This window comes from Sceloporus occidentalis, unplaced genomic scaffold (assembly GCF_023333645.1).
Source record: "Sceloporus occidentalis isolate IW3139 unplaced genomic scaffold, rSceOcc1.0.p SCAF_3, whole genome shotgun sequence".
NCBI lineage: Eukaryota > Metazoa > Chordata > Lepidosauria > Squamata > Phrynosomatidae > Sceloporus > Sceloporus occidentalis.
In genome coordinates, this window is record NW_028316983.1 from 129201559 (window position 1) to 129216031 (window position 14473).

Sequence of the window (14473 nt, forward strand, 5' to 3'; positions counted from 1 at the left end):
AGTCTTCTACCCTCTTGTTAGAAATCGGTATGTTTTGTATTCAAAGATCAAGATTATTTTCAACATTGACTTTAATCTTTGCCAAAGAAATGAACACCAGTATTACATTCTTAGATATTCACTGGGCATAATCAGGCATTAATGGATGTGAACCTGCAGAAATGGTTGTTCAGTCACAGCGCATGAGGAAGCAATCCATGCCAGAGTGGGAAAGGCATTCTTTCAACTCTTAACTGTTGTTAGCTGTGCTTTAATCACCATTTGCCTCCCATGTTTCTAGTACTGACAGGCTTGACTTACCTATGGTATGGATAGAAATTGTAGGTCCAGTGTGGTATGGCGATTTAAGTGTTGGATTAGGACTCCGGAGATTAGGGTTTGAATCCCCATTCAGTGATGGAAACCCACTGGGTTACTTTGGGCAAATCACAGGGATAAAACAGACAGCCCAATAAAGCCGGCTTCTGGCCGGTTTGGGGGCATGGCATTTAGACATCACTCACCCCAGAGCCAGTGAAAAGCTGGCTCCAGCAGCAAAGGGCAGTTTTTTTTCTGTCCCAAATAGGAGCAGATTTTTTTCCACTCCTATTTAGGGGGAAGCTGGCTGGATTGGGGCCACTGTATGCAGTTGCTGCAGCCCCCACCTGCTTCCTCTGGGGCAGCTTGAAGCCACTCCTTCAGGGCTGTTTCGGTCCTTAATCTCAGAGGAATGCAGTGGCAAACCTCCCCTGAATAATCTTGCCAAGAAAATCCTGTGACAGGTTCGCCATAGAATCAAATGTTAAAGCATATATAGAGAGACACAAACCTTAAGTGACTTCCACAACATTACCAACAAACAATTACCAACAGACAATTCTTCCAGCTTTCCAACATCTCTAATCATAAAGAACTGTACTTCTATGCTATGCTACTTTACATAGTGTCAGGACTCTGGGATTCCTTTCACATACAATATTACTCATTATATATTCTGTAAAAGAATAGAAGATGATTTTTTTATTATTCATGACAGTGACATGTTTGGTTCAGAGTGTGATTCTGTGTGAGAAGTGAGCATATTTCTTCTCTTTCCCTTTACTTAATGGGAAAAAATTGTATTTCGACAGAAAATAATAGTGTCTTGGTTCAAAATAGATGACATGGTTTTGAAGATCTGTTGAACCAGTTGGGTGATATGGTTCACCCAACTGGTGAACCATTTAAGTTTTTCAGTGCATATAAATTTGGTCACTGAAGGTAAACAAGGACTTTATTTACAGGTTTGATTGGTAAAGTACAAATGTGTCAGGAAATCAGACTGTAGCCGAACAATGGGCTTAGACAAAAGATCCCACCCACACACACATGAGACAAGGATGGAGTTTAAGTTGCCACAACTGTATTGTTTACAGCCAGTTGTTCCCAAACTTTGGTCTCTAGTCTTCAACTCTCAGAATTTCTGATTGTTAGCCAATCTGACTAGAGCTTCTGGGAGTTGAAGTCCAAAACATCTGGAGAAGCAAAGTTTGAGAACCACGGGATTATAGCATTTAGCCTTGGTGTGGCATAAGGCATGGAACCAAGTATCAGATGACCCACCCCCTCATTGGTCTAACTATTTGAGATGGGATCCACATGGCCAGATGCCACTGTATGATTCCCTTGCCCACCCGGGGGTAAGGCAATAATGTAGGACCCTGAGCTGGACCTGTCCTTCAAGACAATCTGAGAGGATGTGCAAAGTGGGAAAATGGGCACACAGGTCTTGATTCCACCCCAGTGTTCAAACTGCCATCCCAAAAGCTGTGGCAAGCATAAAGTACCCACATACCCAAATCAGCAGACCATGACATGATCAGAACCCACATGTACAACATGAGCCAAGGGAGGCAGGATGGGAAGTCCTTTGAAGGAATATTATTTGAAGTTACAACTAGTGAGCACCACATGCTTCCCACATAGACAGCAAGGAAGATTTACTCTTCTAACATCTGTACTGAGGAGTCCTGCCTCTAATCAGTCAATTTGCCTCCAGACTGGCTAGTTTTTTCTGCCATTTTCAGGAAGCCTGTGATTGCTACCAAGTTCCATGAGAAGATGATGCATTGCTGGTCCACTTCATCCATGCTTTCCTCCTGCCAGGAAAGGGGAGCTCCCAATATTGATGCTTGTGAGAAGATTAAAGACTTGACCATGAGAAATATGTATTCACCTTAGAAACAAATCTGCCCCTGATTAATCTCTTTTAATGTAATTGTTCCCTTCATGCATCTTTTGCAAACAGATAGTGAACTGACAAATGTTAGTGCATTAACTTGTTTGAAACTTCGTTCCTCAGTGGATGGTAGTATAGTATGATTTTTTAAAAATTAAAAGCAGTTCTTTGCAGCAGCCAGAAGCAGATTTAGATGTTGTTAGGCATTGTACTGCTGCTATAACAATTTATGTCACCAGGACATAAAGTGGACTCATCAACTGTATATGAGCCTCTCCTTCTGCAGTCACAAAGCACCTGTATGAAGGACATGCCTGCCTGTTGTTGTGGCTGCCAACTAAAATTCTGGATGTTGAATAATCCAACCCAGCTCCACTCAACCACAAGCTCCTCCTATCTGGTCATCCCGACCCAAGCCCAAGTTCCATGCCTTAAAGCAATTCACTACTGAAATACTTGGAAGATCACCTCCATACAAAGTGGACATGTTCTCAGAATTATAGTCCCCAGTCGGTCCTTTGCTTTCATTAGAGTATCCAATGCACTTAGAAAGAAAGACAAAAACAAAACACCACTTTCCACCCTTCCCCCACAACTTCAGTGGAATTAAAAAAGAAATCTGTTATAATTTATCAATCAGTACTTCAGTAAATAAATTCATTCTCTTGAACGCTGCCGCGGCGTTTCTCCAGGGGGTGGGGCCGGTGGGAGCGGCCCCTACAAAAGCCGGCCCACCGGCTCTCCCCGAAGAGGACGCTGCTGTTTGCCCTCCTCCACCTGGGCAGGAGCGGCCCAAGGGACTTTGCCGCCGCCGCCGCGGCGTTTCTCCAGGGGGTGGGGCCGGTGGGAGCGGCCCCTACAAAAGCCGGCCCACCGGCTCTCCCCGAAGAGGACGCTGCTGTTTGCCCTCCTCCACCTGGGCAGGAGCGACCCAAGGGACTTTGCCGCCGCCGCCGCGGCGTTTCTCCAGGGGGTGGGGCCGGTGGGAGCGGCCCCTACAAAAGCCGGCCCACCGGCTCTCCCCGAAGAGGACGCTGCTGTTTGCCCTCCTCCACCTGGGCAGGAGCGGCCCAAGGGACTTTGCCGCCGCCGCCGCGGCGTTTCTCCAGGGGGTGGGGCCGGTGGGAGCGGCCCCTACAAAAGCCGGCCCACCGGCTCTCCCCGAAGAGGACGCTGCTGTTTGCCCTCCTCCACCTGGGCAGGAGCGGCCCAAGGGACTTTGCCGCCGCCGCCGTGGCGTTTCTCCAGGGGGTGGGGCCGGTGGGAGCGGCCCCTACAAAAGCCGGCCCACCGGCTCTCCCCGAAGAGGACGTTGCTGTTTGACCTTTTACGTCTGGGTGTGGGTGGCCTGGGGGACTCTGTCGGCCGTTTGTACCGTTGCGGCGGGGTGCCTGTTGTTGGGGGCTTTTTTTTGGAGGGAGGGAGATTGAGAATAGTTTTTTTTTTTGGTATTATTGGGGATAGATGGGGCTACGCCCTGTTTCTGCAGCTGTATATTATCAAATTGTATTTTTAGATTGTTTCTGTAGTTGATTGTATATGAACAGCCATAGGAGGGTGGGGGAGGGATAGAGATGCGGGGGATGCCTGGGTCGGGGACAACACCTTGGTGGGCGGAGCCCCTATTGAGGTTGTGCGGGGCAGGGGGAGGTATGGCGGTGGGAGAAGGGACTTCCGTTTCAGGGGAAGACGGGATAGATGCGTTATACCTATCTCGCCTTCCTGTCCCCCTCCCAACCTGAAGGACCTGAGGGTCATTCCAGCCGTGCCACAAACCCTGTCGCTGCTCCTGTGCAATGCCAGGTCTATTAATAACAAGACCCACATCCTCCATGACCTCTTGGAGGACTCTAAGTGTGACCTGGCTTGCATTACCGAGACCTGGCTGGGGCCTGAAGGGGATGTGGTGTGGGCTCAGGCCCTGCCTGTCGGGTTCTCGGTGAAGGACCAGCGTAGGTTAGGTGGGCGGGGGGGGTGTGGCCTTGGTACATAGGAACACCGTGTCCCTCACCAGGAACCACCTCCGACAGACCACCTATATCGAGCGTATTTACCTGACCCTAAAGGCTAGGGACAGTCTAGGGATTCTGTTGGTGTACCGGCCACCCCGTGCATTAGCGGACTCCCTTAACGAGCTGACACAGCTGGTTGCTGAGCTGATGTTGGAGACGCCCAGGCTTCTTGTCCTGGGTGACTTCAACATCTCCCTCACGGCCAGCTCTGTTCCATCTGGTGCGGCTCGGGAATTCATGGAGACCATGGCGGCCATGGGCCTGTCTCAGCTGATACAGGGTCCCACGCATTGTGCGGGTAATACTCTCGATTTGGTCTTCTGTTCGGAGGCGGAAAATCCGTGGGTGGAAATAGCTGATATTTCCCCCTTGTCATGGACGGATCATTTCCTGGTAGAGGTGATAATCAAGGCTTCTACCCAGATCCCCCCTGGGGGTGGTGGACCGATTAGGATGGTCCACCCTCGAAGGCTGATGGAACCTGAGAGGTTCCAAGAAGCCTTAGAGGGGTTCACGGCTGGAAATGACGACGACTCTGTTGATGCCCTTACTGGCATCTGGAATGCCGGTCTTTCTGGGGCTATACACAGAATCGCTCCCAAGCGCCCTCTCAGACCCGCTTCCAAACGCAAGCCCTGGTACACAGAAGATCTCCGGGCAAGGAAGCGGGCTCTGCGACGGCTAGAGTACCGTTGGCGGAAACACCTTCGCTTAAGCGACAAGACTCTCCTAGACCGACTGTTAGAGGACTATGGAGAGGCAATACGAGCAACAAAGAATTCGTTCTATGGTGCTCGCATTGCGTCCGCGGAGTCACGTCCAGCAGAGTTGTTCAGGGTGGTCAGGGAGCTAACTCAACTCCCTCCTGCCCTGAACCAGATCCTTGAACCTTCTAAGGCCTGCTGTGACTTGTTCAATGACTTTTTCGTGGATAAAACTTCTCGTATAAGCGAAGGTCTGAACGCCGACATTATGGCAGAACCTAGGGTAGAAGTGTCCGGAGCCTCCGTAGACTGCATTATTCTGGATCAGTTCGAGTCGGTGAGTACCGAGGATGTGGACAAGATCCTCGGAAGTGTTCGGAAAACAACCTGCTCTCTTGATCCCTGTCCCTCATGGTTAGCGGCCCAGGGGGGACCGGCGGTGACATTCTTGTTACGCCGGATAATAAATACATCTTTCAGGGATGGGCGATTTCCATCGGATCTTAAATTGGCCATAGTAAGACCGATCCTAAAAAAGCCCTCCCTTGACCCCCTGGTTCATAATAATTATCGGCCGGTGTCGCTGCTACCATTCTTGGGGAAGGTGATTGAGAGGGCGGTTGCGATTCAGCTTCAGGCGGTCTTGGATGAAACGGATTATCTGGACCCATTTCAAACTGGCTTCCGGGCGGGTCATGGGGTTGAGACGGCCATGGTCGCCTTGGTCGATGATCTCCGTCTGGGCATTGACAGGGGAAGCGTGTCCCTGTTGGTGCTCTTGGACATCTCAGCGGCTTTCGATACCATAGACCATGGTATCCTTCTGGGGCGCCTGGCTGAGGTGGGAATCGGGGGCACTGCGCTCCAGTGGTTCCGTTCCTACCTCTCTGGGAGGTCCCAGATGGTGCAGCTGGGGGACGTGTGCTCCAGTGAGCGGGCCCTCAAAACTGGGGTCCCTCAAGGAGCCATTCTGTCCCCCATGCTATTTAACATTTACATGAAACCGCTGGGAGAGATCATCCGGAGACATGGGGCGCGGGGTTATCAGTACGCTGATGACACCCAAATTATTTTCTCTATGTCTCCGACTGATGCAGTGACCGGGGATGGCGTCTCCTCCCTCGTGGCCTGTCTGGAGTCAGTAATGGGCTGGATGAGGGAAAACCGACTCAAACTTAATCCAGAGAAGACGGAGGTACTAGTGATAGGTTCCCCTGGTCCAGGAATGACGGTGGTTCCACCTGTCCTGAATGGGGTCACGCTCCCCGTGAAGGACTCCGTGCGCAGTCTGGGGGTGCTTCTTGACTCTTCCCTTCACCTGACTGCTCAGGTGAATGCGACAGTCAAGAGCACCTGTTATCAGCTTCGGCTGATTCGCCAGCTGCGCCCATACCTGGCCCAGAGGGACCTTGAAACTGTTGTACACGCTCTGGTAACTTCGAGACTGGATTTCTGTAATGTACTCTACATGGGGCAACCCTTATATCTAACTCGGAAGCTGCAATTGGTGCAGAACATGGCAGCACGGCTGGTCACTGGTGCTCCCAGGACCAGCCATATAACACCCGTGCTTAAAGATCTCCATTGGCTGCCCATTCGCTTCCGAGCACAATATAAGGCGTTGGTTATTACCTATAAAGCCCTAAATGGCTTGGGTCCAGGATTCCTGAAGGACCGCCTCTCCCCGTACAATCCGCCTCGCACCCTCAGAACATCCGGGCAGCAACTCCTGAAGGTGCCTGGGGCTAGGTTGGCTGCTACGGCCAGAAGATCTTTCTCCACAGCTGCCCCAGCCCTCTGGAACACGCTGCCCACGGAGCTCCGCTCATCCACCACCCTGGCCCAATTTAGGAAGGGCCTAAAAACCTTCCTATTTAATCAGGCATTCCCCGACTAAAACATCCTGTGGGCCTCCCTCCTCTCTCGTGGCCGTGAGGATGGGCTAAGGGGGTTTTTATTGATTAATATTATTGTGTTGTTTTTAATTTTGTATTCTGTCTGCGCTTCGGTGCATTTTGTTAGCCGCCCTGATCATTCGGAAGGGCGGGGTATAAATAAAAATTTTATTTATTTATTTATTATTTATTGATATTTACACCACTGTTTAAACTTCTTAAAATACAGGACATTATAACTCCTAACTGCTTTAGTGACAAGTTTCAAAAAGGATGAAAGAAAGAAGCAAATGGAAGAAAAGAGGGAAAAGCTCCCTGCACTTGATACAAATTGACCAGCATAGTGCTCTTTGCATTGTGCTGCTACTCAGGCCATTTGGGATGCAACCATGGACATCTTGGATTCCACCCAGACTCCTGATCACCCCCAGGGCTGCCCCTGAGCACTTGCTGGCAAGGTCTTGCCCATTGTTCACTACACAGTCATGATGGTACACTATGGTCATTACTAATCAGAAAGCAGGAGTGAAAGGAAAAAGGATTGTCTGTTTTGCCAATTGATATTTTTACTGAAACTATCACAAGGAATGCTATTGTGATAAGTGCTTCCAGAGAGGGAACAAAATTAAACTCACCGTGTCTCCAGTCTTCATTTCAGAATTCAAATGGCTGCCTTCACTAAACATCAAAGAAAGATCAGATTGCCCATTGCCAAGGATATTCTGGGCTATTTGGACGCTAGGTTGCAAGAAAGCAAATTCATTCCGTCGGGATTCAGAGGACAGACAGACCTGGTATGAATAAGGCAAAGTCCCTTCCTCATAATTTGGGGGAAATAAGGCTCCGGTCTTAGAATGAGGATCAGGGACAAAGCACTGAAGGAAAGTGGGGTTCCTTGATCTTTGGAATTTCATCATGATGGTCAGTATCACCGTCACCAGGAACAGGAAGGACACCAAAGCCAAAGCCAACACCAAGTAAAACTGTAGATCAGACGGAGACCCTAAATCACTAGGTTGGGAGTTCATCTCTGGCAGGGCCTCCTGGAAGTTCTCTGCAAACACCAGGTTAACAGTCACAGTGGCTGAGAGAGGAGGATGCCCATTATCCTTCACCATGACGATCAGCCTCTGCTTCACAGCATCTCTCTCAAGTAACACTCGGGCTGTTTGAATCTCTCCCGTGTGAGAGCCGATAGTGAAGAGGGAGGGCTCTGTGGCCTGTAGGAGATGGAAAGAGAGCCACGAATTGTGTCCAGAGTCAGCGTCCACTGCTACCACTTTTGTCACCAGATAGCCTGACTCAGCTGACCGAGGCACCATCTCAAAGACTGATGAACCTTCAGTTGCTTGGGAAGGGAACAGAATCTGGGGGGTGTTGTCATTCCTGTCCAAGACACACACTTTCACTGTGGCACTGCTACTGAGAGGAGGAGAGCCTCCATCCTGGGCCCTCACTTGAATCTGAAACTCCCTGAGTTGCTCATAGTCAAAGGAGCGTTGGGCATAGATAGTTCCACTCTCAGAGTTAATGGAGATATAGGAGGAAATAGGCAAGTCTTCAATATTGCTACTGAAAATGGAGTAAGTGATTTGGGCATTGCGGTCCAGATCTGGGTCATAGGCCTTGATGTGGAAAATGGAAATTCCCGAGGGATTATTCTCTAGAATGTAGGCAGTATAGGAAGGTTTTTCAAAGGCTGGGGGGTTGTCATTAATATCTGAGATCTGTATGGAGATGGTTTTGTGTGTGGACAGAGGAGGTGTGCCTTTGTCTGTGGCTGTGATTGTGATATTATACTCCGGGGTCCTTTCTCTGTCAAGGGGACCATCTGTGAGGAGTTTGAAGTAATCGTCTGAAGATGAGACAATCTGGAAAGGAACAAATTCCTGAAGATGACAAGTGGCTTCTCCATTTTCTCCAGAATCCTTGTCATGTACTTTAATGAGGGCAATCACAGCTCCAGGTGCAAGATCTTCTGGAACTGGGCTGGAGATGGAAGTAAGGATCACATCGGGAGCATTGTCATTCTCATCAAGAACCTCAATCTCTACTTTGCAATGTGCCACCAATCCACCTCCATCACTTGCCTGCATTATCATCACATAATTTTGTTTGTCTTCAAAATCAATATTCTCCAAAAGTGTAATTGTTCCATCTCTGGAATCCACATTAAATATTTTCTGGATGCTATCCTGGATTTTACTAATAGTATAAGTGATCATAGCATTTGTTCCTTCATCACTGTCAGATGCTTTAACCTGAAGTACAGACATCCCTATTGGGGCATTCTCTTTCAGGCTTCCCTTGTATGTTGCCTGGGAGAAGACGGGTGCATTATCATTAGTATCAGTTACTGTTACCAGTATTTTGGCTGTACCAGTCTTTTTATTTTCTCCTCCATCCATGGCTGTGAGGACCATATGGTATGTTTGTTCTTCTTCTCTGTCTAATTGTTTCTGCAGTATTAATTCTGCATATTTGCCCCCATCTTTGGTCTCTTGAACGTCTAGCTTGAAATATGGAGTGGAACTCAAGTGATAATTCTGGAGGGAGTTTACTCCAATGTCATCATCTTCGGCAGTTCCCAGGACAAACCTTGCTCCTGGAAGGCTGGACTCACTCACATTGAGATGAATATCTTCTTCTGGGAAACGTGGGACATTGTCATTGATATCTTGTATGAAAACCTTTACATGGAAAATATTCAGTGGATTGTGTGCCACAATTTCTAATTTTAGGACACAAATGGAAGATTTTTGACAAATCTCTTCCCTGTCTATTCTATCCTTCACATACAAATTTCCATTTTGTTCATTTAGTGCAAAATACTGCTTTTCTGAAGATATCCCAAGCTTGCGTTTTGGCAAGTCTCTGACCTCCAGCCCCAAATCTTTAGCAACGTTCCCCACGAAGAAGTCTTTCTCTGCTTCTTCTGGAACTGAATAGTGAACCTGCCCAGACCCCACACAGAAGGGCACAGACCAGAAGGTGAATAGAAGGAATACTTGCCACAAATTGCCTTTCTTGATTGTATCTCTGTACCATTTTTCCATCGTCACTATCACTGCTTCTTCTTCCTCTCTTCTTTTCCTCCCTTCAAGAGTCCCAGTGTTTTGCAGTAAAATAGCAAAGGTGTTTTCCTTATTTGATTATCCTTAAAGAATGGAGAACATTGCTGTCTGGAGCAGATTGTAGATAAAGTCTCTTGTTCGAACTCTTTCGTGATCTGCTGAAATGTAATGAAGGATATTGCAACTGGAAGCTTAAATTTTAATCTATGCTTGCTCCCTTGTTGTCCAACAGTGACACTCTGAGTCCACACAGGGAACTGTTTGCTAATAATTTCTCTTTCAATTTTGCATTGCTATTTGCCTCTGCTTTCTATGGAGAACTTTAGGATATCCATATATTCTTTAATATTGTTTGAGTCATATTATTCTTCATATAATCTGGCATTGTAATTTCCACAACTCTTGATCCGAACAAGAGAAGTTACCTGAAGAGAAACAAATGTATCCAGAACCCCTTCATGAACATTTCTGCCAGAATTATGGCTCATAAGAATTCTATATTCACATTATCAGCTGCACATGATAACGCTTTCTTTGTTCCCTAGCATATTTGTTTGATTGTTTTTACAAAATAATAATAATAATAATAATAATAATAATAATAGGCCACCAATATAGAAAGAATGCAATACAGTAATTTTAGCTTTATGATGTTGTTACATAATTCCAAGGAAAGAAAGTTATTCTGTTTTTTTTTATCTCTGTAGTTTTCCATATGATCTCCAGTGATTCATATACTTAACTCCTGTTATTTTGCTATTTTCTTATTACTGGTGTTCATTCATTTTTTAAAAAAAATAATCAGTACCTGCAAACATATATAATTCTTCTGTACTGATTTGACATGTGTGGTATTATATATAAATACAGATGTTTTTGATGTGAAGAGAATTTTTTTTTAAGTAATGCATTCAAAACATAAAATTTCCTGTTGAAGTTTCAGCTTGTCAGCCCTGTAAATGACTCATACAATTGGAATGGTTTTGCACTGATCCATTGTTTTCTACTATTACATTCATTAGAAGAGAGTAATCCAAAGTGGTTTTGGATGATGAAATGTGAATTAAGGGGGACTCTGAAGATTAATTGATGGCACAACACATTTGATAAGCAATTTACTGATAGTATTGCCCATATTGCTCTGAGTTAGATGCAAATATAGCTTCAGTATTAGTGACTGATTTTCTGCCAGTGACTAGGTACTATTGTATAAGTTTTAATTATTGCAACTTGAAGATGAAATAGCAGTGTTGTTCTATACAAAAGATTGGACAAATACAGTATTTGTATAACACTCAGGCTAAAACTGGACACAACCCATTAAAAAACCATGTACTTAGCTAATGAACCAGTCTAGTAATGAAGATTCATTCTTGGAAGCAGCTTTTCACCTTTTCATCTATGGAGAACTATAGTATGGATTCTATACATGTGTTATTTTCTCCCTGTTTGTATGCCTATTTGCCATAAGGTCACAGAATCATAGAATCATAGAGTTGGAAGAAGCCCTCAATCTAGACACTATACTCCCATTGATGCAGCACAGAATTGCATTGCTTTTTTAGCTATCACATCACTCTGACCCACATTGCTGACCCACTCCTAGATGCCTTTCACATATACTGTCATCAAGACAGGTGTCACTATATCTGTGCATTTCATTTTTACTGCCCAAGTGTAGAATCCTACATTCTTCCCTGTTGACCTTAATTTTGTTTGTTTTGGCCCAACTTTCTAATTTGTTAAGATCATTTTGAATTTTGATCCTGTCCTCTGGGTTATTAGCTACCTCTCCTAAATAGGGTCATCAGAAAATTTGATAAGCATGTCCTCTATTCCATCATCCAAGTCATTGATAAAGATGTTGAGAAGCACTGAGCCCAGGACAGAATCCCATGGCATCCCGCAGACGAGAAGGAGCCATTGTTGAATACCTTTTGGTTTCAGTTGGTAAACCAATTACAAATCCAACTAACAGTCACATTGTCTAGCCCACTTTTTACTAGCTTTTTTCTCCATGGTTATCATGGGCGATCTTATCAAAGGCCTTACTGAAATCAAGATAAACTACATCCACAGCATTCCCTTTATCTTCCAAGCTTGTGACACTATTTAAAAAAAGGATCAGATTAATCTGGCATTACTATCCTTTGAGACACTTATGCTGCCTTTTATTAATCACAGCATTCCTTTCTAAATGCTTACATAACTGTCTGTTTAATGATCTGCTCTAGAATCTTTCCTGGTATTGATGTCAGGCTGGTAGTGATGTCAGGCTGACAGGGCAAGAATTATGTGTGTCCTCCCCCCCCTTTTTTTTTTTTGAAGATGAGGGTCAGCATTTGCCCTCCTCCAGTCTGTTGGGACCTCTCCTGGTTTCCTGCAATTCTCAAAGATTATTGACAGTGATTCTGAGATTACTTATGCCAGTTCTTTTAATATCCCTGGATGTAGTTCATGTGGCCCTGGAGACTTGAGTTCATTTAGAGTAGCTATGTATTCCTGTACGGCTTCTTTATCTATTCCATTCTGCATTTCACTTACTGCATCATCTGCTTCATTTCCCCCAGGTTGAGCATTGCTGTCCATTTCAGAGAATACTGAGACAAAGAAGGTGTTGAGTAGTTCTGCCTTTTCTCTGTCCCCTGTTAGCATTTCAACATCTACTCCATGCAGTCACCCTGCCATTTTCTTGTTCTTCCTTCTTTTACGGGCATAACCAAAAAGGCTTTTTTATTGTTTTTAACTTTTCTAATAAGATTGAACTTGTTCTATCCTTTAGTTTTTCTGACTAGTTTTTCTCCCTACTGTTGCTGGTTATTTGTTTGAATTCTTCTTTGGTGATTTCCCCAGTTTTCCATTTCATGTACATGTCCCTCTTGAGTCTCAGCTCAGTTGAAAGTTTTTAAGACATCCTTTTTGGCTTTGTTTCCTCCTCATTGGAACTGTTTGAAATTGTGCCTTCAATATTTCACTTTTAAGAAATTTCTATCCTTCATGAACTTCTTTCTCTATTAGCATTTCTGACCATGGAATCACCACCAGTATTTCCTTAAATTTACTGAAATCAGCTTTCTTAACGTCTAGAATGCATGTCTGACTAGGCTTGGCTTCCCCTTTCCACTGTCTAACAGGCTCCAGAAGAACATGGTCATTCCCACCTAAGGTTCCTGCCACTCCCCAACTCTCCCCATTAGCCAGATCATCACTGTTGGTTAGGATCAGATCTAAAATAGCTGATCCCCTAGTTGCTTTTTCCACCTTCTGGGCAATGAAATTTTCTGTAAGGCAAGTGAGGAATTTGTTGGATTTTAAATTTTTGGCAGAGTTTGACTTCCAACAAATATTACCACCACATTTCTCCTTTCCACCCATTACCACCACATTTCTCCTTTCTGAATGTGTGGACATGTGTTCCAGGAAGGCATCATCCAAGTCCTCAGTTTGGCTTGGAGATCTATAGTAGACTCTTCCACCACCATCACATCCTTGTTGTTTCTCTTCCCCTTAATTTTTAACCAGATAATCTCAACTTGGCTTCCAGGATTTGTTCCAGAATCTGTTCACTAGTGTGCACATCCTTAATGTATAATGCTATTCCACTTCCCTTTCTGTTTGGTCTATTTCTCTGAAATAGGATATAGCCTTCTATTACTACATTCTAATTATGAGATTCATCCCACCAGGTTTCAGTGATGCCTATTCTATCATATTAGCTTTGCGGTGTTAGGTATTCATGTTCATCTTGTTTTTTTCACATGCTCTGTGCATTAGTGTAAAGACATCTAAGACCATGGGACAAGCCCCCCTCTCACACAGTTGCCTATGTAAAGTTTTACCCCTCTCACTGTCAGGCATTGTACTATTTACCTTGATCCCTCTATAGCATTTTGACTATTATCTTCAGCCCTTATGAACTCCTGCCTTCCAAAAATTATTATAAAAACATCTAAGACCATGGGCTCTTCCACCATCTGCCTTTTGAAGGCGTTTTTCCTCCCACAGTTTGACGCTTATGCTGTTTGCCTTGTTCTAAGTATAATATTTGCACAATTAACTCCAGCACTTGATGAACTCCTGCCATCAAAATACTGTCTCCTGCCCTCACATAACTCTTTTTAAAGCCCTTCTGATAAGTTCTTTCAGACTCTTGTAAAAATGTTCCCACCAACTGCTGTGAGATGCAACCCATTTCTTGCCAGATGTCCACCTCCATGAAACTGCATACCATGGTCTAGGAAGCCAAATCATTCCTGGCGGCACCATCTGCAGAGCCAGTTCTGGGTATATATGACTCTGGATGTGGTACTGGAAAATGTGCATGTAAAATTCAGTATATAGCTAGTGCTTCTGAAAGGATGGAGTAGCCATTTATGCATGTCAACAGTCAGCGTAGATGGTGATGGACTTTCCTTTCCAGCCTGATGAGAACTTGCCATCTCATACAGGGGGTTGTTGCACTTAACTGATCACACATTATGCATCTTTAAAATTTGAGAATTCAAAGATATGTGTAAGTATGTGAAATACTGTTAAACTGCTATTTAGTACAAACACCCTCAAGACAGTTTACAGCAAAACTTTAAAGACT

The 14473-nt window shown here is 45.1% G+C and overlaps 1 protein-coding gene and 1 pseudogene across 2 annotated transcripts in view; both read right to left on the bottom strand.

The window, feature by feature from the left end:
* The window catches only part of LOC149316757 (protocadherin gamma-A6-like), a 379402-nt gene that overhangs the window by 332916 nt on the left and 32013 nt on the right, over positions 1-14473 (bottom strand). The window lies entirely within an intron of this gene.
* Positions 1995-10017, bottom strand: LOC149316765 (protocadherin gamma-B2 pseudogene; annotated as a pseudogene).